Source organism: Equus caballus, chromosome X (assembly GCF_041296265.1).
Source record: "Equus caballus isolate H_3958 breed thoroughbred chromosome X, TB-T2T, whole genome shotgun sequence".
In the NCBI taxonomy this organism is placed as follows: Eukaryota; Metazoa; Chordata; class Mammalia; order Perissodactyla; family Equidae; genus Equus; species Equus caballus.
The window spans coordinates 27,518,799-27,542,587 of NC_091715.1; the positions used below are offsets into that span (position 1 = coordinate 27,518,799).

The window sequence follows — 23,789 nt, forward strand, 5'->3', positions numbered from 1 at the left end:
GTGTAGTAGAAAAGATCTAGATTTACATTTATAGAGATGCACAAATTTAAACTATGTGGTGGCTTGAAAAGATTTTCGCTTTTAAATTACAGAATATACGTGCTGAAGGACAGAAATCTATGAGAAGAGCTTTTGAACAGATTTTGACTTCGTTTCCTGACTACAACATTAGACCAAGCCAAAAATTTTGGAAGAAATCCATTGTACAATTGTTATCTTAGAGGTCAAATTTCCTGGACTTAGATTTATTTCATTCCGAAAGCCTCTTGGTTATTTGCCTTTGCTAATATTATCCTGAATGACATTCCTGTCTAAAATTGGTGTTAATGGTATTTAATTTTATTCATTTCTAGGTTAATCCTTGGATGAGGTGCATCCCTGTGGCTTGTCAGGGACGATTCTGAAGTCATCCGAATTTATTGACAAAACCATGATCTGAAGTAAATGACTCATTAGTTTAATGCTATAGTTAGTTATTTGGGAAGTGTTGAGTATCATTAACCTGAAAAGAAATATCTTGGAGAGATACAAATTTCTCCCAGAATTAATATGGTATTTCCATAAAATGCTTCATTTTCTAGCATCTGGTTCAGAAATGCATGCTCTTCCATCTCCACGATCAAATTAGACCGTAAGATACATGCTGGGCTGCTTTTGTTGCTGTGGGATGCTGGTAGGCTATTATCTCACTGCTAATGGTAGCCTTAGCGGCTTCCCATGGTGTTCCTTCCAAAGTTTCCAGGCCATTGTTTTAAAAATATGTTTAGGTCTTTTACAGCAAATGGTTGTTAAAGCATTGTTTGTAGAATAGAGGAGAAGTGGAACACCACAGTCTTAGCTGGTGAAGAGCCATTTTCAGTTGCTGCTTTGCTAATAAGTTCTTAACAGTTTCTCAGAAAATTCAGTCCGTTTTACTCAACTTACAATCTCTGTGGGGTTTATAAAATCTTCTACAGAAGATAAAGTTCTGTGGTTTGAAAGAATGAAAAGAAGTTATCTGTGGGATTATAAATGGTACTTAAATGTATATTATGTGTTTTCATGTTTACGTATACAAAGACTTTTAAAATTGATGCATTCAGTTTGTTGTATCACTCAAATATTAATTGTTTTATGATTAATTGCAGTTATAGAAACAAGTCTATAGCTTAGAAAGTTAAAAAATGCAGAATGAATGTCCTACTAATTTTAAACATATATCAAATGTATTAGATCGTGTGGAAATATATTTAAAATTCTTTCTTGACTTAGTTAAAAATTTAATGTGGATAAATTCTTGTGACCAAATGTATGCATATTTTATATATCACCATGGGCTCATTTGAATTCTTTTGCGTCCTATCCATAAGAAGGATGCCAATGAGGGTTCTGGTATCTAGAATGTTTTATATGGAGTAAAAAATTTAGGAGAGAACATATAAATGATTACATCATTGACAACTTAACCAACTGGCATAATCTATTTATTCATTTATTTAATTTTTTATGGCATGCCTGTTATGTACCAAGTACTAGACATACGTAAGAACAAGGGGAAAAGATCCAGAAGATTTTGGTGTCAGGAAAACCCAAGAAAGCTTCAGGAAGGAGAGATGGGTAGTAAATGGTATCAAATACTGCAAAAACTTCAAGATTTCAAGTAATAGAAAGCCTGAAATGTTTGTCATATGCATCCATAAGAAGTCATTACAAAGTTGATGAAAGCAATGGGTTTAAGTGTAAATGAGAGAAAATAAAATGTACACAGGGAATACCCACAATTTACTTAAGAAACATGGCTATGAAGGAGAAGAAGAAATGAGACATTGGCTAGAAGGTCCAGGAAAAAGTGTATCTCAAGGTCCTGAGAGGTTTGTAGGGTGATGGATGCCACAGAGGTGGAGGAGCTGTGATCTGGTAGAAGGACACCTTGTCCCACTCTATCAAGAGGGAATGCTAAGAGATGCTTCCATGAATCCCAAGATTTCAGATATAATACTTTTTGCCCCCATTGTGTATTAGCAAACCTTGGTCCTAATGGTTATCAAGGTCAGTTACCTCGACCAATATAGTAAATCCTTTCTTGTGCATGCTGGTTTATTGGCATGAAAGCCCCAAATGGTCAGGCGTTAGTCATAGGTTCCAGTACAAAATAATCCTCATTGAATCTCCTGAATGAAATAGTCCCTACCTCCTCTTTGCCCCCAGAAATCAGAATCTCTATTTCAGGATAACTTGAGTATGTGACTATGAGAAGCACAAATTCTTCAGGTAGTTATTGGAAGTGATGTTGATGGAGAACACTCTCACATTCACTCCTTGGTTCTTAAACATATTTATTCTAACTATGAGGCCACATCACTATATATTAGCCACTAATTCAACACGTACACCACAACCTTGAGGAAAGTGCTCCAAAATTCCAATTGTTGTCACTGGGCTGATGACTTTAATTGAGCCACGAGTAAGCCACTATTCTATGCAATACTCAATCAGACCAACTGCTTCTGGGTGATAAGCACATGTAAGACCAGTAAACGTCATGGTCATGAGCCCATTCTTGTACTTCCTTTGTCTCCTTTTGTCCAAGACAATATTGAGTAGTATACGATGTCAATAGATACAGAATTATATAAACCTTCACAATGTGATGCTGGTACAAACACTCAAGCAGGAAAGGAAAATACATTTCTGGATTACATATGAATTTGGATAAAAATTAACCAATGACCCCTTTAAGAAGAAAAGGATCTGATATAATCTACCTACCACCAAGTATCCAACTGATCTCCTTGAGGAATAGTTTATCTTATCAAAGACCCAGTAACAATCTCTGCTGCCTACATATTGGGCTCTCAGCAGCGGTAGATGCTATATCAGCTATGCTGAGAGGAAGCTCATGCTTTGGGGTTAATGCAAAGCCTCCATCTTTGTTTTCATGGCAAGTACCCATTGTGGAAAACTAAAGATCAAGGAGAGTAGGATGAATCATGCTGTTCACCTGGTTTTTGAGTAACTTTGCTGTGGTAGATGCCCTCTGGTTGGATGCAAGAATCAACTTGCTATGTACCCACTTCCACAGATACATTCACATTCTGTGAACCAGGCTAAAGTACTTTATTCTCCAACAGATGGTTAAATAACCCACCCAACCCCAACTCAAGACAGTAGGTGTGAGTTAAAGGAGAAGCATTGGTGGAGCAAAGGTGGGGGCCATGGTTGTCTGGACTACTTGTCCATGGATCTTCTTATCTTTCTCAATCCAATTCCAAAATGTAAAATTTCTGCCTTACAATGAATTGTGATTTCAGTGCTTGATCTTATGCCTTAGTACTTGGATCAGAAAATTTTTTCTGTAAAGGACCAGAGAGTAAATATTTTAGACTGTGTGGGCCATAAAGTCTCTGTGGCAACTACTCAACTAGTGTTGTAGAGTGAAAGCAGCCATAGAGAATACGTAAATGAAATGTAAATGAATGTATATGGCTGAGTTATAATAAAACCTTGTTTTCATAAACAAGTGGAAGGCTAGATTTGGCCGATGGGGCCAGAGTTTGACATCTGTTTTGTGAAGCAGATAACACCCACCTTTGGATGGATAGGTGAGATTGCTTAGTTAATTGGTGTTCCATGGTCAGGTGCTCGATCTTTCCTATGGGCAATTTTTCAAATGGAGACTAGTTCTCTGCCAAGGAAGCTATAGACTTATTCTAGAAATAGACTACATCTCTCTGATATAGGCCATCAAGAGACTCCATATAGGAAATGTGTATATCCTGTATACATTCAGCACTGTTGGGTCTGTTGGGCCATATAGCCTGAGTGGCTGGACAGATTGCAGCCACATTCTGTACCTGTAGCAGAGTCCTCTCTTTCCCCATATCCCATTCAAAACAGACAGCCTTCCAGGTCATCCAAAAAATAGGCAGAGCAGTATTTCCAAATGTGATATATACTGCCTCCAAAATTCAAATAGGCCCACCAAGCACTAAGTCTCTTTGCTAGCGGTGAAATGTGGGAAATTCAACTTGCCCTTTCCTATAGAAGAGATGTTCTGGTATGCAATAGACTATTGAATCCCTGAAGTCTACCAAAGTGACTGGATCCTGATTTGTGTGGGATGTACCTCTCACACTGTGAAATACATTTAACTTATTATGGAATATAGAGTACTTGTAGTTCATGCTTACCAGATTTGATTGACATAATGTCATCAATATAATGGACTTGCTTGGTGTTTTGTAGAATATCTTGTCTCTTTTAAAATTCATCATGATACCACAAGAAAAGAAAATTACAGGCCAATATCCCTGATGAGCATAGGTGCAAAAATACTCAACAAAATATTATCAAACCAAATTCAACAATACATTAAAAGGATCATGCACCACAATCAAGTGGGGTTTATTCCAAGGATGCAAGGATATTTCAACACCCACAAATCAATCAATGCAATAAATCACATTAACAAAATGAAGGATAAAAATGATATGATCATCTCAATAGATGCATAAATAGCATTTGACATAATTTAACATCTATTTATGGCAAAAATTCTCATTCTCAACAAAGTGGGTATAGATGGAATATGCCTCAACATAATAAAGGCCATATAAAGCAAGCCCACAGCTAACATCATCCTCAATGATGAAAGGGTGAAAGCTTTTCCTCTAAGATCAGGAACAAAACAAGGCTGCCCATTCTTACCACTTTTATTCAATATAGGAAGTCTTAGCCAGAGCAATTTGGCAAGGAAAAGAAATAAAAGTCATCCAAATTGGAAAGGAAGCAGTAAAACTGTCACTATTTGCAGATGACATGATGTTATATATAGAAAACCCTAAAGATTCTACCAAAAAAGTATTAGAACTAATAAATGAATTCCATAAAGTTATAGGATACAAAATAAATATACAGCTATCTGTTGCTTTTCTATACACTAATAACAAACTTTCAGAAAGAGAAATTAAGAAAACAATACCATTTACAATTGAATCAAAAAGAATAAAATACCTAAGAATAAATTTAACCAAGGAGGTGAAAGACCTGTACACTGAAAACTATGGGATGCTGATGAAAGAAATTGAAGAAGACGCAAATAAATGAAAAGTCATTCCATGCTTATGGATTGCAAGAAGCAATATTGTTAAAATGCTTATATGACCCAAAGCAATCTACAGATTCAATGCAATTCCTATCAAAATTCCAATGACATTTTTCACAGAAATAGAACAAATAATGCTAGAATTTGTATGGAACCACAAAAGACCTCAAATAGACAAAGCAATCTTGAGAAAGAAGAACAAAGCTGGAGGCATCACACCTCCTGATTTCAAACTATATTACAAAGCTATAGCAATCATAAAAATATGGTGTTGGGATTAAAAACAGACACATAGATTAACAGAACAGAATAGAGAGCCCAGAAATAAACTCACACATATGTGGTCAATTAATTTACAACAAAGGAGCCAAGAGTATACAATGGGGAAAGGACAGTCTTTCAATAAATGGTGATGGGAAGACTAGAGAGCCACACGCAAAAGAATAAAACTGGACTACTATCTTACACCACATCAACACTGTCTCAAAATAGATTAGAGACTAAATGTAAAACCTGAAACCATAACACTCCTAGAAGAAAACATAGGCAGTAAGCTCCTTGACATAAGTTTGGTGACGGTCTTTTTGGATTTCACACCAAAAGCAAAGGCAAAACAGCAAAATAAACTAGTGGGACTACATCAAACTAAAAAGCTGTGCACAGCAAAGGAAACCATTAACAAAATGCATAGGCAATCTACTGAATGAAAGAAAATATTTGCAAATCATATTTCTGATAAGGGGTTAATATCTGAAATACAGAAAGAACTCATACAACTAAATAGCTAAAAACCAAACAATCTGATTAAAAAATAGACAGAGGTATAGGTAAAAATTGACAGAGGTATGAATAGATATTTTTTCAAAGAAAATATATATGACTGGCCAACAGGTACATGAAAAGGTGCTCAACAGCACTAGTAATCATTAGGAAAACGCAAGTCAAAACCACAATGAGGTATTACCTCACATCTGTTGGAATGGCTATTTTCAAAAAGACAAAAAATAAGTGTTGACGAGGATGTGGATAAAAGGGAACCTTTGTGCACTGTTGGTGAGAATGTAAATTGGTAGAGCCACTATGGAAAACAATATAGAGTTTCCTCAAAAAGTTAAAAATAGATCTACCATATGATCCAGCAATTCCATTTCTGGGTATCTATCCAAAGAAAATGAAAACACTAACTTGAAAAGAAATATGCACCCCCATGCTCATAGAAGCATTATTTACAATAGCCAAGATGTGGAAACAACCTGTGTCGATTGACAGATAAATGGATAAGGAAAATGTGGTATATATATGTATATATACATATAAATATACAATGAAATATTATTCAGCCATATAAAAGAGGAAATCCTGCCATTCATCCAAAATGGATGGACCTTGAGGGCATTATGCTAGGTGAAATAAGTCAGACAGAGAAAAACAAATACCGTATGATCTCTCTTATATGTGGAATCTAAAAAAAAAACACTCCCAAGCTCATAGATACGGAGAACAGATTGGTGATTGTCAGAGGTAGGAGGTGAAGGGTGGTTCCAATGGGCAAAGGGAGTCAAAAGGCACAAACTTCTAATTATAAAGGAAATAAGTCATGGGGATGTAATGTACAGTATTTTGACTATAGTTAATAATATTGTATTGCATACTTGAAAGTTGAGAGTAAATCTTAAAAGTTCTCATCAAAAGAAAAAAAATTCTGTAACTATGTGTAGTGATGGATGTCAACTAGACTTATTGTGGTGATCATTTCACAATATACGCAAATATTGAATCATTATATTGTACACCTGAAACTAATATAATGTTGTATGTCAATTATACCTTAATTTAAAAAACTCATCATGAAGTCATAGCTCTATTTAAAGACTCAACTAGTTTCAATTGGCTATAACTGGTTTAATTTGTCTTTATTAGATGCTCAGCTTTTCATCATTTATTCAGTGGGAATACCTTCTCATCTGGCTTCTTTGAACTCTTTAGCATGCAAACACATTAAGTTTGTTGGTCCTTTTTGACTCGTAAGATGCTCAGCTTGTAGCAGACTTTTTAAAGACGAAAGTAGAGGGAAAAGATTTCTCATTCCTAGCTTATGGTAATTCTCTCCAAATCTCAACTGCCTAGACTATGAACTTCCCAGATAGTACTTCAATATTTTATTTTAACCTTCTGAAATGAATTTTGATATAAAGATCAGACGCACTACACTATTCTTGTAATAACATAAAGGGTCCAGCCATCCCTAAAGATCCCAAAGACATGTAACAAAACCTTAATTCAGATTGTTTCACAATCCAATTTCAGAGCCTTATCCAACTTCACCATGAAAGAAGTGTCTCCTTTGGTACTATAGAATAAAGCCCTTGATTTAGGATTAATTTCCAGTGTGGCCTGATCAATGCCTCTAAATCGGTCAATTCTGTTTTATTCATCTCTAAAACTATCCATGCTCTCTGAAAATAACTAGATGTCCTGGATCATATTGATTTTCCATCCCCCCTAGATATAGTATTAGCTAGATCCCAAGGTATATGGGTTGTATTGTGGGCCCCCAAAAAAGACATGTTGGAGTCCTAATGCACAGTACCTCAGAATGAGACCTTATTTGGAGGTAGGACCTTTAGAGGTAATTAAGTTAAAATGAGGTCATTAGGGTGAACCCTAATCCAATGTGACTCGTGACCTTATAAAAAGGGAAAATTTGAATACAGAGACAAACAGTCACCCAGGGAGAACTCATGTGAAGATGAAGACAGAGATTGGGGTGACGCTTCTACAAGCCAAGAGACACCAAAGATTGTGAGAAAACCACCATAAGCTAGGAGAGGAGCACGGAACAGATTCTCCCTCACAGCCCTCAGATGAAAACAGCCCTGCTGCCATCTTGATCTCAGACTTCTAGCCTCCAGAACAGGGAGAGAAAAAAAATCTCTCTGTTTGAGCCACCCAGGTTGTGACACTTTGTTACAGCAGGCCTAGAAACTAATACACAAGAAGTCTATTTCATTTTAGCAAATTTAGTGAAGGAAAAATATTAATATTAATATTAAAATATTATATGCTAGTGGTGCTCAGCAGGTTACTTCATCTGATTAGTTGTTGTCTGGCCAGAAAAAGTGTAGGTAACTTTAATGGTTGTGAGGTAGCCCTTTGAAATCGGCTCAGTGTATTTTTATTTAACACTAACTATACTAAATATTTTCGTATTTTATTCTGATATAAAAGCTTTAAAACCCTTTTATTTTCCTTCTCCTAGCTACTAGCTTGTTTCTTCTTTGTCTCATGCAGCAATAAAGTGAGCTTCACAACTCATTTAGAAAGAAGTCTGCTGAGATTTAGGTTTCATTCATCTCTTCTTTTCCATTTTCACCAATACGAACACTGAATATTTCCAAGGCTTGAGGATTCCTTTTCTCTCTCTGTACCAGCCCAAACTTTGATTCTTTTTAATCATAAAGAGGTAGAAATTTCAGGATGCCAATACCAGTTAAAGGCCTTTGCAGAGTCTTTATCCATGAAAAGCAATATCGAGATATTGTCTATACTCCCTAAATGTCCCCACGTGAAGGTGGGAACCTTTAATAGTCAAAACAGTTTTGATCCTCAGAGCTGCTTGCCTCACTGGATGACCAGGTGTCAGTGATGAAATATTCTGGCCCACAGACAACTTTCTGTAGATAAAACACAGGAAATATTCCACCAAAGGGTAGGAGTATTCTAACCTCTTTTCATTACTTTTTTCTGAGGCAGAAATCGTGGATCTATGATTAAATACAACAACAGTTCCTTTTGTCTTCTTTGAGATACAAAAGACTACATGTTCCTTGATAGCTTTATGGAGCTATTTCTACCATAGGTAAAAAGGTTCTGGATTCCTACACTAAGCAAATAATTTGCGAATGTCAATTATTTTCACTCAATGTAGATACGCAGCTTATTTTTCAGGAAAGGGCCCAGCAAACTTTATTAAGACGCATGGTTCTCATTTATTAGTCCAATCTGTTCTCACCAAAAGGATTATTATATGGAAATTCCAGGAATCTCAGGCCCCATTCAAGAACTGTACATCAGAAAAGAATAGAGTTTGCAAGTTATATTCAGTTATTTTTCCACAAAAACAGAATCATTTGTATGCCAATAGCTAAGACATACGTGTGAAAAACTACGTGTAAATTTATGATATATGTTTAGAAAGAATTTTAAATTTTCTAGGTATTTTCCCCTAACTTTTGACAAAATTAATCTAACACTAACTTTTACCTTTTGGGTTTTATTTTATTTTTTAAATTAAGTTACCTTTAAAGTTCATTGTTTTCAGGAAACTTAGATTTATTTGTGGCCTCAGGAAATCCTTTTCAGTTTGTGTCAGCTTGATTGCAAAAGTTCTTGGAGACTCTTTTAAACTACTCTTCTTGATCTCAGCAAGAAACATGAAGAAATCACTGTTTATTGAGTGCTTACTGTGTGCCCGTCACATGTGTTATCCTACTGATGCCTTACAATAGCATTGTATTTTTAGGCCCCTTTGACAGATGAGAAAAATAAGGCACAGAGCAGTCAAGCAATTTGTCCAAATTTATGTAGTAATGATCTAGTAAAGGAAAGACATGACACCAGGTCTGTGTGACTCCAATAACTATGCAGCTTGGGCTCAAATCCTGCTCCAGTGTTACCTGGATAAAGAACCTCAGGGAAGTTACCTTACCTCTTGAGTCCTCAATTTCTTCATCTGTGAATGGGGTAGATGAGTTTTGTTTAGGATTAAATAAGGCAATGAAGAGTTTAAGACAGTGCCTAATTCAGAGTAAATGCTCATGAAATTTTAGCTATTATTATCATCATTATTAAACCACCTAATTGTTTATCATCCATGTTCCCTGATCTGAACCCTAGACTCTGTTCTATGACTAAGCTGAGAATCTCTTTACGGAGTGATTGTTAAATGTGACTGTGTGTTCTACCATCATATTTAACTCCAATTAAGTATTTCTCTTTGAGCTAGCTCCCAAGTAACTCCAGGATCCCCCCTCCATTAATGGTTTCCTATATTTTGGTATTAAGATTAAAAATTAGCATTAAATAATTGCATCTACCCATTTGGAATAGTATGTAGACTAAAGCAGCCAGTACCTAATCCTTCAGCATCCACACAGTTGAACCTCATATTCTGCATTAATATTCTTGGGGGAAGTCCCATTTTAATTATTTTTCTTTTCATCTTCAGCTTAGTTGATAAAAGTATTTCCTTAATATTGCCTTTTACAACACTTGATACAACAACACTTTTTTATCTTGTATTAGAACACATTTTTTTCCTTTAGAATTTTAGTTCAATGGTTACGAGCCATGTGTATTCATTTAGCTATTTGGAATCAAAGAACAGGTTTCTAGCTAGTTATCTGTAAATGCCTTAGCTTTGTTTTTATCTATATAAGAACTTTTCTTGCACATTTCTTTTTTTGTAACTTTTGCCTGAGGTTTTTATTCTACAGAAAACCTTTCTCTAAAAATATCAAAATGTCCAGAAGTGTGTGAAGGAAAAAGGGAAAATATAAATCACTGTGACTACCCTTATCACAGCCCACACCACAGCCCACCCAGCAGGAAGAGCGTGTGCCCGTAACACATGTACATTACTGTTTATGTATTTTGTTTATATGTATTGAATAAGTATTTTATTTTTTTATTTTGGCAAAGAAACGCATAACATAAAATTTACCTTCACAGCAATTTCCAAGTGTTCAGTACTATAATGTCAACCGTATGTACATTGTTATTGCAACAGATTCCCAAACCCCTTTCATCCTACTTGACTGAAACTCTACACCCACTGAACAACAAATTGCCACCTCCCTCTGCCCTCAGTCCCTGGCAAACACCATTCTATTTTCTGTTTCCATTACTGTAAAATTTAGATACCTCATATATGTGTTATCATGCAGTACTTGTCTTTCTGTGATTGGCTTATTTCACTTAGCATAAAATCCTCAAATTTCACCCATGTTGTAGCATGTGACAAGATTTCCTTCCTCTTTAAGGCTGAATAATATTTCATTGTACGTATATACCACATTTTCTTTATCCATTCATCTGTCAATAGACATTTAGGTTGCTTCCACCTCTTTACTATTTTGAATAATGCCCCAATGAATATGGTTGTACAAATCTCTCTCTGATATCTTGCTTTCAAAGGTTTATGAAAAGTGTTCTTTTATTTCATTTATAAATTTTTATAGGTTACATTCCTTTATACTTTTCTCCTTTATTTTTATTGAGGTAAAATTGGTATATAACATTATATGTTTCAAGTGTAAAACATTATAATTCAACACCTGTTATACCACAAAGTAATCACTACCAAAAGTCTAGTTACCATTCTTCACCATACAATTGACCCCCTTTACCCATTTTGCCCACCTCCTCACTCCCTTCCCCTCTGGTAACCACCAATCTGTTCTCTGTATCTATGAGTTTGTTTTTTGTTTATTTTTAGATTCCACATATGAGTGAAGTCATATGCTATTTGTCTTTCTCCCTCTTACTTATTTCACTTAACATAATGCCCTCAAGGTTCATCCATGTTGTGACAAATGGCAAGATTTCATCCTTTTTTATGGATGAGTAGTATTCCATTGTGTGTGTGTGTGTGTGTGTGTGTATATATATATATATATATATATATACTGCATCTTCTTTATCCATTCATCCATTGGTGGACACTTAGGTTGTTTCCATATCTTGGCTACTGTAAATAATGTAGTGAGGAATCTTTAAATTATTAACCAATGATTTCTAATATGTAAATCAATCTCATAAAGCATTTTTATCCTTCCATTTGCTGGGAAACTATCCATTTTTTTACATTGATATCTACTACATATATGAAGTTGTCAGTATTTTTATAAGTTGCATTTTTAGCACCTTGGCTTTTTAAAATAAATTTAATAATATAGCTTTATAAATACATTTAATTATACTTAGATTCATAGGAATTCACTCAGCTTCAGTGTAACTATTTATACTAATTATTTGAAGGGTGAATCAAAACAAGAAGTAATGTTATCTATTTGATTGTAGAGAATCCTCTCTTAAACATTTTATCTGGTGTAATAAGCCTTTGTCTATACAGTTTTAGGGGAAATGTAAACAATTTCACTCTCTGTTTACCTATGCGGACTACTCCCAAATTCACATAGGTGAATTTGGAAGGAAATGGTAAAAACAAAAGAGTGTTTTTTTTCTTAGGATCACTTAAATTCCAGGATTTCTTTTCTCTCTTCAATAAACTTGACAAAACCATGGTGTTATCAGTGTAAGCATGTGATATCTCCCAACACAACTATGTTTACTTGGCATCTTTCTAAGGCCTTTGCTTTAGTTCATCCTCAGGACAGTGCCATTAGGCATATTTCTACTTTTGCAAGGGAATTATTCCTAGTTCTCTGACTTCTCCCAATCAGATAACCTTTCAGTTCTCTAGAGATTAGGGCAATTGACAATCAGATTCTGTTGTCCCAAGCATCTTCACATGAAAGACATTTAAATAAGCTTCAGAGTGGTTTGCCCAAGAGAAAAGGTTTCCTTGCAATTAGGAAGAACACTTACCATACTACCATCTGTGCCTTCTGTCAGGTTTTTATGCATACTGCTTTTGGATATGCATCTTCCATTTTTAATTTTATTTGTTTATCATTTTATCAAATATAGATACTGTTGCAATCAGTGAATATTACGTATGATTTAGGAAAAGATGACATTTTAACATTTTGATTATTAACAATATAGTCTAAATATTTATCATTTAAAAAATCTGTCAGATGCACAAACATGTAATAATTGTTGCAGAAGGAACAAGTTGAAAAGGAATTAAATTAACTAATAATAACTATCAATAGTGCTGCCATGAACACTTTTGTACATTTCTTTTAGTGATTATATGCACACTGTTATGTATAGAGAAAGAAGTAGAACTATGAGTACAGGGTGTGCATATATTTATCTTTAACAAATATTACCAGATTTCCAAATTATTTGTGCCAATTTAAACTACCACCAACAGCATATGAGTGTTCTGGTTGCTCCACATCCTCACCAACATTTGTTATTTTTCTAATCTTTTTCATTTTAGACATTGGGTAAGTATATAGTGCCTTAATACCTTTTAATGTTAAAACCATACAATATTTTTAAATAAAGGAAAAAATTGAATAAATTTGTGAAATTATTATACTGCATGCAATTTTCTTGTAGATTTCTTAATTTTAACAAAGAGAAGAGTTATATTTAGGTCTATGCCAAATGATTCTGTCATTCTGGTGCTGCAAAATAAATCTGGACACCAATTTTCAAGATCGGATAGAAATTATTCAAGTTGTGAAAACTTTGACCACTTCCTGGGGACAGAAATTGCTAGATGTTAGCTAGTCTAAGAAGGCATGTATTTGTCAAGGAGAGCCGACCCATTCTACTGGTTTCTTCATTCATTTACTGTAACAATTTCTAAATGTACAGCTCTAGCACAAGTCCTCTAATTGCTTTCTAAGCAATTGCATGTTGCTACTCTACCAACACCAAAAGCTGATTAGCGTAGGGAGGAAAGAGCATTGCACTGGGAATCTACGGACTGTTTTCATGATTTGTCTCTGCTCCTAACTATAATTGGACTTTTAAACATGTAACTTAACCTTTATTTTGTAACCTCCTGAGAATGTTCCCATCTCAGACACTTTGCACTTGTGATTGCCTCTTTTCCATGGCTCACTCCCTCCCATCCCGTAAGCCTTACTTGATTGTAGCTTGTTTAAAACGGGCCCTTCTTTGTCTTTTCTTTTTTTTTTTTGGAAAAATACCAATCATTTCTGGACATTTTATAATCTTTTCCTAATTTCAGAATGGCTATATGTGTGTATATTAAACTTATAATGATTATTATTAGTTGTTTGAAAGATTTTTTTTTAAAGATTTTATTTTTTTCCTTTTTCTCCCCAAAGCCCCCTGGTACATAGTTGTATAGTCTTCGTTGTGGGTCCTTCTAGTTGTGGCATGCGGGATGCTGCCCCAGCGTGGCTTGATGAGCAGTGCCATGTCCACGCCCAGGATTCAAACCAACGAAACACTGGGCCACCTGCAGCGGAGCGCACGAACTTAACCACTCGACCACGGGGCCAGCCCCTTGAAAGATATTTTTAACATCTGTCTGATATATTAGCTGAAATCCTAAGTAGAATAACATATCAATAGTTTCTTTTGTTATTTATAATGTTAAATAATCTTCCAAAGATTCAAGGACGTGCAATACTTGCATAATAGTAGTGTGTACTTTTAATTATTTGGTTTACAGTAAATCAAAGCGAATGATTCACAATATATTCACGTTATATTATTATATATAATACCTTTTTCCACCCTCATTTATCACATTTCTTCATTTCCTTAAGGATAAAAGTAGCGCCTTGATTGCATTCCTCACCTTAGTCATTAGAATTTTCTATTCTCAAAAACACTTTACTATGTGGCTTTCTAACTCCCATAATGGGGGCCCTTCTTTTTCCATTCTATTTAAAAGATCACCTTCACTTCACTTCACCTCCACTCCAATATTTCTGGCTTTATTGTCTTTTAGCACTTATCAGTGTGCAACATCTGTATAGTGAATGAGTTTGTCTTATTATTTTTCTTTCAATGGATTGTAAGCTCAATGAGGGCAAGGTCTGCCATCATTTTGACTGCTTGTCATATAGGAAAACCTCAAAAATATGTCTTAAATGAATTAATGTTGTTTTGTAATCTCTGAAATGATTAGAATGAACAAAATTATGAAAAAAATCTTATCTTTGACTAAAATTTTGATTCTATTACTGTAACAGACCTAATGATCTTCCCCAGAATCCTGACTCCCCCTCCTATAAGAGAATGGATTCTATCCTGAGAAAGAAGAACAAAGCTGGAGGCATCACACTTGCTGATTTCAAACTGGCATGGCACTGGCATAAAAACAGACATACAGACCAATGCAACAGAAACAAGAGCCCAGAAATAAGTCCACACACATATGGCCAACTAACATTTGATAAAGGAGCCAAGAATACTCAAGGGGGAAAAGACAGCCTCTTCAATATATGATGTTGGGGAAAATGGATATTAACATGCAAAAGAATGAAATTGGACCCCTGTCTTACACCATTCACAAATGTTTTCTCAAAACGGACTAAGGACTTAAATGTAATACCTGAAGCTGTAAAACTACTAGGAGAAAATATAGGGAAAAAGCTCCTTGATGTTGGTCTTGATGATGATTTTTCGAATATGACACCAAAAGCAGAAGCAACAAAAGCAAAAGTAAACAAGTGGGACTATATCAAACTAAAATGCTCCTGCACAACCAAAAGAACAATCAACAAAATGAAAAGGCAACCTACTGAATGGGAGAAAATATTTGCTAACCATATATCTGATAAGAGGCTAATATCCAAAATATATAAGAAAATCATATAGCTCAATAACAAAAAAACAAACTCAGGCCCTAACCCCCAATATGATGGTATTTGGAGTGAAACCTTTGGGAGGCAGTTAGATTCAGATGATGTTATGAGGGTGGAGTCTCCCTGATGGGATTAGTATCCTTTCTAGAAAAGGAAGAGACCAGAGTTAGTTCTCTCTCTGTCACGTGAAGACACAAGAAGAAAGGCTTATGCAAGCCAAGAATAAGGGTTTCACCAAACAATGAATCTGCTAGCACATTGATCTTAAACTTCTCAGCCTTTAGAACTGTGTGAAGTAAATGTCTGTTGTTTAAACTACCTAATCTATGATATTTTGTTATAGCAGCCTGAGCTAACTAAGACAGGACCTATGGGAAACTAGCTCTGTAGAATTTAACTGGACAGTGTGGGAATAAAATAACAGCATATAAAAAAGTCAATTAAAAATGGACAGAGATGTGGGGCTGGCCGCGTGGTGTAGTGGTTAAGATTGGGTGCTCCATTTCAGCAGCCCCAGTTTGTGGATTTGGATCCCAGGCACAGACTTACACCACTCATCGTCCTGCTGTGACAGTGACCCACATACAAAATAGAAGAAGCTGGGCAAAGATGTTAGCTCAGGGCTAATTGTCCTCAGGCAAAAAGAGAAAAAGAAGAGGAAGAGTGGCAATAGATGTTAGCTCAGAGCAAATCCTCCTCAGGGGAAAAAAATGCAGAGGGGGGTAGAGAGAGCAAAAGAAGACATCAAAAAAACAAAAAGACGACCCATGAAATGGGAGAAAATATTTTCAAATGATATATCCAACAAGGCATTAATTTCCAAAATATATAAAGAACTCATATATATAACACAACAAAAGAAGAAACAACCTGATCAAAAAATGGGCAGAGGATATGAACAGACATTTTTCCAAAGAAGATCTACAGATGGCTAACAGGCACATGAAAAGATGTTCAACATCACTGATTATTAGGGAAATGCAAATCAAAACTACAATGAGATATCACCTCACACCCATCAGAATGGCTATAATTAGCAAGACAAGAAATAACAAATGTTGGAGAGGATGTGGAGAAAAGAGAACCCTCATACACTGCTGGTAGGAATGTAAGTGGTGCAGCCACCATGGAAAACAGTATACAGATTTCTCAAAAAATTGTAAATAGAAATACCATATGATCCAGCTATTCCACTGCTGGGTATTTATCCAAAGAACGTGAAATCAATAATTCAAAAAGATATATGCACTCCTATGTTTGTCGCAGCATTATTCACAATAGCCAAGACGTAGAAGCAACCCAAGTGCCCATGAACAGATGAATGGATGAAGAAGATACGGTGTGTGTGTGTGTATATATATATATATATATATATATATATATATATGCACAATGGAATACTACTCAGCCATAAAAAAGACAAAATTTTCCTATTTGCAGCAACATGGATGGACCTTGAGGGTATTATGCTAAGCAAAATAAGTCAGACAAAGAAAGAGAAACACTGTATGATTTCACTTGTATGTGAAAGTTAAATAAACAAACAAACATGTAGATAGAGAGAACAGATTGGTGGTTACCAGAAGGGAAAGTGGTGGGGGTAGAGTGAAAGAGATAAAGGGGCACATATGTAGGGTGACAGAAAAAAGTAGACTATTGGTCATGAATATGATGCAGTCTATACAGAAACTGAAATATATTAATGTACACCGAAAATTTACACAATGTTATAAGTCAATATGACTCCAATAAAATAATTTTTTAAAAAATAGGCAGAGGAACTGAATAGACATTTTTCCAAAGAAAGCATACAAATGACCAACTGGTGCATGAAAATGTGCTCAACATCACGAATCATCAGGGAAATTGAAATCAAACTACAATGATATATCACTGTACACCTGTCAGAATGGTTAATATCAAAAAGACAAGAGATTAAAAGTGTTGGCTCGGATATGGAAAAAAAGGAACCCTTGAACATCACTGGTGGGAATACAAATTAGTATTATCACTATGGAAAACAAGACAGTGGTTCCTCAAAAAATTAAAAGGAAAACTACCATATGATCCAGCAATCCCACTTCTGGGTATATATCTGAAGGAAATGAAATCACTACCTTAAAGAGATATCTGCACTCCATGTTCATTGCAGCCTGTTTACGACAGCCAAGATGTAGAAACAACCTAGGTGTCCATCAAAAGATGAATGGATAAAGAAGGTGGAGTATATATATGCAATGGAATATTATTCAGCATTAAATAAGGAAATACTGCCATTTACAACAACGTGAATGAACCTTGAGGGAATTATGCTGAGTGAAATAAATCAGAGAACGGCAAAAACTGTATGATCTCACTTATATGTGGAATCTTAAAAAATCAAATCATAGAAAGAGAGTAGATTGGTGATTGCCAGGGGTGGATGCGTGAGAGAAAAGGGTAAATGCAGTCAAAATGTACAAACTTCCATTTATAAGATGAATAAGTCTTTGGGATCTAATGTATAGCATGATAACTATAAGTAACGATACTGTATTTCATCCTTGAAAGTTGTTAAAAGAGTAAATCTAAAAGGTCTCACTACACACGAAAAAATGTTAACTATGTGAGGTGATGGATGTAACTAACTTTATTGTGGTAATCATTTTGCAATATACACATATATCAAATCATCACATTATACACCTTAAACTTATACAATGTTATATGTCAATTATACCTCAATAAAGCTGGAAAAACAGATTCCACATAATATATGTTCTGTTATTAAACATAAGTTACCAAGGACAGGGAGGTGGGGGAAATGGGGAGATGTTGGTCAATGGGTACAAAGTTGAAGTTATATAGAATGAATAAGTCCACAGATCTAATGTACAGCATGATGACTATAGTTAATACTGTATTCAATACCGGAAATTTGCTAAGAAAGTAGATTTCAGATGCTCTCATAACACACAAAATAAATGGTAACTATGTGAGGAGATGATACGTTTATTAGCTTGATTGTAGTAATCATTTCACTGTGTATGTCTATATCAAATCATGTTGTAAACTTTAAGTACATGCAATTTTTATTTTAAAAATTGAAAAACAATGTTTACACATTGGGAGTAATAAAAACTATGGATCTACATTTTTCATTTTTATACAGAATTTTAGACTATTTCGTATTGTTACTTACTGACCATGTGTGCGTAATGTTTTCTCAATATTACTAGTTTCTCCAAACATACAATTGGTGGAAAAATTATCTGGAATTTTGAACGACACTCTTCAAGACATAGTGAATATATTCCGAATACAAATTTTACAGTATAAAACTCAGGTGGACAAATTTTCTTTTTGTTTCTATTATTTATTGTGATCTCTCTATTGAGTCCCTCTTTGACTCAGTAGGAGACAACTGAACCTAGTTATTTCTGTAAAACAGTTAATTCAGTATTTTGTTTTTCATTCAATTCAGGATTTGCCACATTAGGAAAGGATTTACTTTCCCTCTCCTTTTCCTTGAGAGGTTATTTAATTAAGGGTGTATATAGGGTGCTCACTAGAATTATGAATGTGTTAGGGGAGGGGTGATCTGGTTCTAGATTCTCATGTGTCCATCTCATGCAACCTTTGGAATAGATATTGTTCTGTCTTGCTCTCAGCTGTAATTTTCTGTCCTGACATTTACTAAGGTAGTCATGCTCTCTCTGAATTCCTAGTTATAAGATTACTACTATTTTCTTCTACACCACCCCCTTATTTCAACAATGAGACCCTTAGGATCTGCCAGCTAGCTCTCTTGCTTGTTTGCAACCTCTAATTTCTGGCTTACTTTTGTGCTTTTCCTGGGAGCAGAGGAAAATCTGGCTTCTCTCTCTTACCACTCTGGAGCCACAAAAAGCTCTATGAATTGTCTCAGGCCAGATTGACCTACCTAGCCAAACCTCATCTCCTTGCCTTCTTTACCTGCTCTTGCACCATGCTGAAGTATAAAAACTGCTTGAATCTTGAAGATCTCTGAGTCATATGAAAAAAAGCAGCACAGATTCCATCTACTTTTAAATTTTTAACCTGTTTTGAAGTTCTATTCCCCTTCTACCCACACCAAAACTTAGATGTTCCTTGAGTGAGGCATACTTGAAGATCCCTTCTTAGAAACTTACTCCAGCATCTACTGTGTGTACTTCTTTTCTGACTCTGACTCTCTTTCCCAGCCAAGCGGTTTCTAGTTAAATTTCTGCTGTAGCCTTCATTCCATTGGGCAGTAATAGTGAAAGTCTAGTTTGAGCAGTGACCACCAATGGGGAAGACAAAGCTAATGTAGGGAGATAAACACGGACACGCACACATAAGTAAATATTTCAAAATATGACTCTGCCATAGCTAATCCTACTCCAATATTGCTTATAGAATCTATGATGTGATAAGCACATGGTGCCAGCTCAGTAAATTTGTGAATTAGAAAATGTAATGGTTCTGCTAACTGCAAGACACAGATATTACATATAAATTTATATGTTTATTTTTGCATTAAATTACCATGGATTAAAAGTAAAACAAACAAGCAAAGTATGCCAGAGAAGTGCTCAATACCTTGGGCACATTGAGATACAATTTAGGCATAAAGTCTGCCCTCAAAGAGTTTATATGCTAATAGAAAGAGACACGTTTGTTCACAAATAACTCTAACACAAAGCAGGCTGTGTGCTATAATAATAAGACATATGAATAGCTACAATTTATTGAGCTTTAATATTTGCCAAACCCCGTGCTTGGTACTTTACACACTTCAAGTTATTTATTGCACGTAACAACTGATGATGTTGTTTTTATTTCAGTATATAAAGAAACCTCAAGGAGATGAAGCCATTTGCCCATAGAAGCTGCATTGTATAAGAACCCAGAAAAAGGTGAGATTAATGCCAGTGGGGTGGGATTCAACACCTGTCTCATTAATGAGGAGGCATTTGAACTGGGTCTTCCTGAAAATGGATGGGAATTTCACAAACACATTTGGAGACTAGCTTAATGACATCAAAATAACAAAGATTTTTGAGTGAGGAGATAACATAATTAGGACTGTATTTTGAAACCAGCTCTGACAAACGTGTGAAGAAAAGATTGGAGAGTATAAATACTTCTCACCAAGCAGAAAAAAAACACTAGATGTTAAATGCATCTTGAATAAAAATTGACACTTTAATTGAGAATTGTTTATTTTAATAAATCTCTAAATCCTTGTACTTTAAGCTAGTTTACAAAAGCAGAGTCTAACTACACACCAGTGCTCAAAGATATGGTGAACTTAGAAGACAGTGATATCTATGTAGTTAAAAAAAAAGCATACTTAAACATCTATTGCTATCACAGACATAAAAGTTTAAGAAATGCCATTATTTGAAAATTATGTTGTATCAATTAATTAATGAGTGTTTAAAGACTATTTTCCAATCTTTGAGGAAAAATAAATAGCTATAGTCAACTAACAAAATGATTTATTAACCTAATCAAATGGGGCCTCTCTGTTGAACCAACAATAAAATTACTTATGGACTTTGATGGAGTATACATAGGCATTAATTTTGTCACCTCAACATTATGTTATCAATATGATAATATTTAAGAAACTGAAGCAAAATATTAAAGAGATCATACATTTTGGGGTCTGGGTTTTGTTTTCTTTTTTAAATATTGGCACCTGAGCTAACAACTGTTGCCAATCTTTTCTTTTCCTCTGCTTTTTCTCCCCCAATCCCCCCAGTATCTAGTTGTATATTTCAGTTGTGGGTCCTTCTAGTTGTGGCATGTGGGATGCCACCTCAATGTGGCCTGATGAGCGGTGCCATGTCCACGCCCAGGATTCAAACCAGTGAAACCCCGGGCCGCCGAGGGAGGTGGAGCTTGCAAACTTAACCACTCGGCCATGGGGCCGGCCCCTAGGTTTTTATCTGAGTTAAAAATCAAATTTGAGAGAAAGGCATGTACTGTATAATATCACTTATATGTGGAATCTAAAAAAAGTTAAACCTGTGAAAAACAGTAAAATGGTGGTTACCAAGGGATGGGGGGTGGATAAGAGTGATGTTGTTTAACAGTACAAACTTGAAACAAGTAATAAATAAACTCTAAATATCTAATGCACAGTGTAGTTAATACAGACAATAATATTATACTATAATTTTGTAATGTGATAAATATCACTACATTGGCAACGATATTAAAATATATAAATATATCAAAGGAACACGCTATACTCCTTAAACAATGTTATATATCCAATTTATTCAATAAAAAGATAAATAAATAAAAAAGACTTTTAAGCAATGCCACTTTCCAATGTAGCCAATATATTTAATAATTAATTACTAATGCTCAGCAGTTTTGTGTGACTGGTAAGATTATGGGTCTAATGAAATCAAGATTACAGCTTTCATAATTGCGTAGGTCGGTTACCTTCCCACAGATAAACAGACCATAATTTTCTATTGCTAGTGATGAGGATTATGTTCAACAAAACACTGATTTCACTAGGTATCAATAGGAATTATGTTATAAAGAGTTTCCCTGGTCAAATTAGTTTGAGAAATATTAACTTCAAATGAAGACAGATTATTGTTATGTTTTATTTTTGCTATAGGCGTTCTTTTTACTTTTAACATGCTCACATGCATTGCAAATCTCTAAGAAAAGAATATCGTATGTAGTATTTCCCAAAATAATATCATCACAGAATCTTTCATTACCTAACCATTTCAACAGACTGTTATGCTGCAAAACATATTCTGAGTATTCTACAGTATACCATATAACAAAGCTTCTTGTAATATGTGTTGCTTTTATGTTCAGATTCAAACAGCTATGATACATAAGGAAAAATTCATGATTATTTCACACGTGTATATCTGGTTTACTACTTTTTTCTTTCTTTTTTTTTTTTTTTGCTGAGGAAGATTCGCTCTGAGCTAACAGATGTTGCCTATGTTCCTCTATTTTGTGTGTGGATTGCTGCTACAGCATGGCTGATGAGTGGTTTAGGTCCACCCCCAGGATCCAAACCTGTGAACCTGGGTTGCCAAAGCAGAGTGCATCAGACTTAACCACTAAGCCACAGGGCCAGACCCTGGTTTACTACTTTAATCAGATAGTACTTAGGTGGAGACTAATTGGACACATTTCATAACACAATGGCTATTTGTTTCCTGGTGATTGCTTAGGTTGGGTTTCCACAAAGTCAAAGATTAAAGTACATGTAGTTTATCTGGGGGGACAGGGAACACCAGCATGATCAAAGGGATGTGAGACAGGGAAGGGAAGGCAGCCAATAATGAGTATGTTCTTCTACCAGCTACCACAATAGACATCTAGAGATGAATCCTGCAGGGACCCCCTGGAAAACATCAGAAAATGCATGCCTCCACATTATCCCAGCTATGGGATGCTGGAGCAGTGGTATTCATACCCCTATATCAGTCAACCATTTGTTAAGGGCTGCCTTGATCAACTGGGACTGGGGAGTGGGGAGAGGCATTATTTCCTAGGCACTTCTGGGCAAAGTGGGCTCTGGCAGTACTACCCAACACATTACCTGTTATCAGAACATGTTTACCAATTATGCAAAGAACTTGCTAAAATGCTAGTGAATGTGGAGCAGTGAATAGGTTGCAAATAATCCAATTTCCCACTCAGATAAATTTTCAGGAAGTGGAAAAGAAAAACCTTGCAGAGGGAAAAGTCATTAAAGTGGTAAATAAAGAAAAGCACCAACAGTGGTCCAGAAATGTTGAGAGAGTCCTGAAAGGTTGGGGGTAGATAGAGTGGTATTGACTGAAGACGGCAGATCTGCATATACGCAGAGGCTGTTTATAGGTGAGACTGGTTCTGTGGCAGCTGCAAGCTCAAAGTCAGTTCATACAGGAATGGAAGAGGGTCCTGAGGTGTACATCAGGATGATTAATTAGGGAACTTTGTTTGAAGAGCTGTGTTTATTGTTCTCTCCCCCTTCTTTTATTTATGCTAAGCAGCTGGCAGAAAGCTGTAGGGGAACGCAGTGGGTCTGAATACCGAGACTGGAGAGAAAAAGCAGAGCTCAGATTTCCAATGAGACAACCAGGAGAGGCATGGGACCTCTCACAGCCAGAAGACACCCCCGGGAGGAGAATCTTCCTCTTCTCTTCATTCAGCCAGAACAGAGATAATGGCAAACAGATTAGCAGGAGGACAGAGGTGCTCAAAAA

General features: G+C 35.5%; 1 long non-coding RNA gene across 2 annotated transcripts in view; it reads left to right on the forward strand.

Annotated features, from left to right (window-relative positions):
- Nucleotides 1-23,789, forward strand: part of LOC138921822 (uncharacterized) — a 213,680-nt gene that overhangs the window by 62,749 nt on the left and 127,142 nt on the right. For both annotated transcript variants that reach the window (XR_011434695.1, XR_011434696.1), the window contains exon 2: nt 20,394-20,465. This is a non-coding gene — a long non-coding RNA (uncharacterized lncRNA). The remainder of the gene's footprint in view (nt 1-20,393; nt 20,466-23,789) is intronic.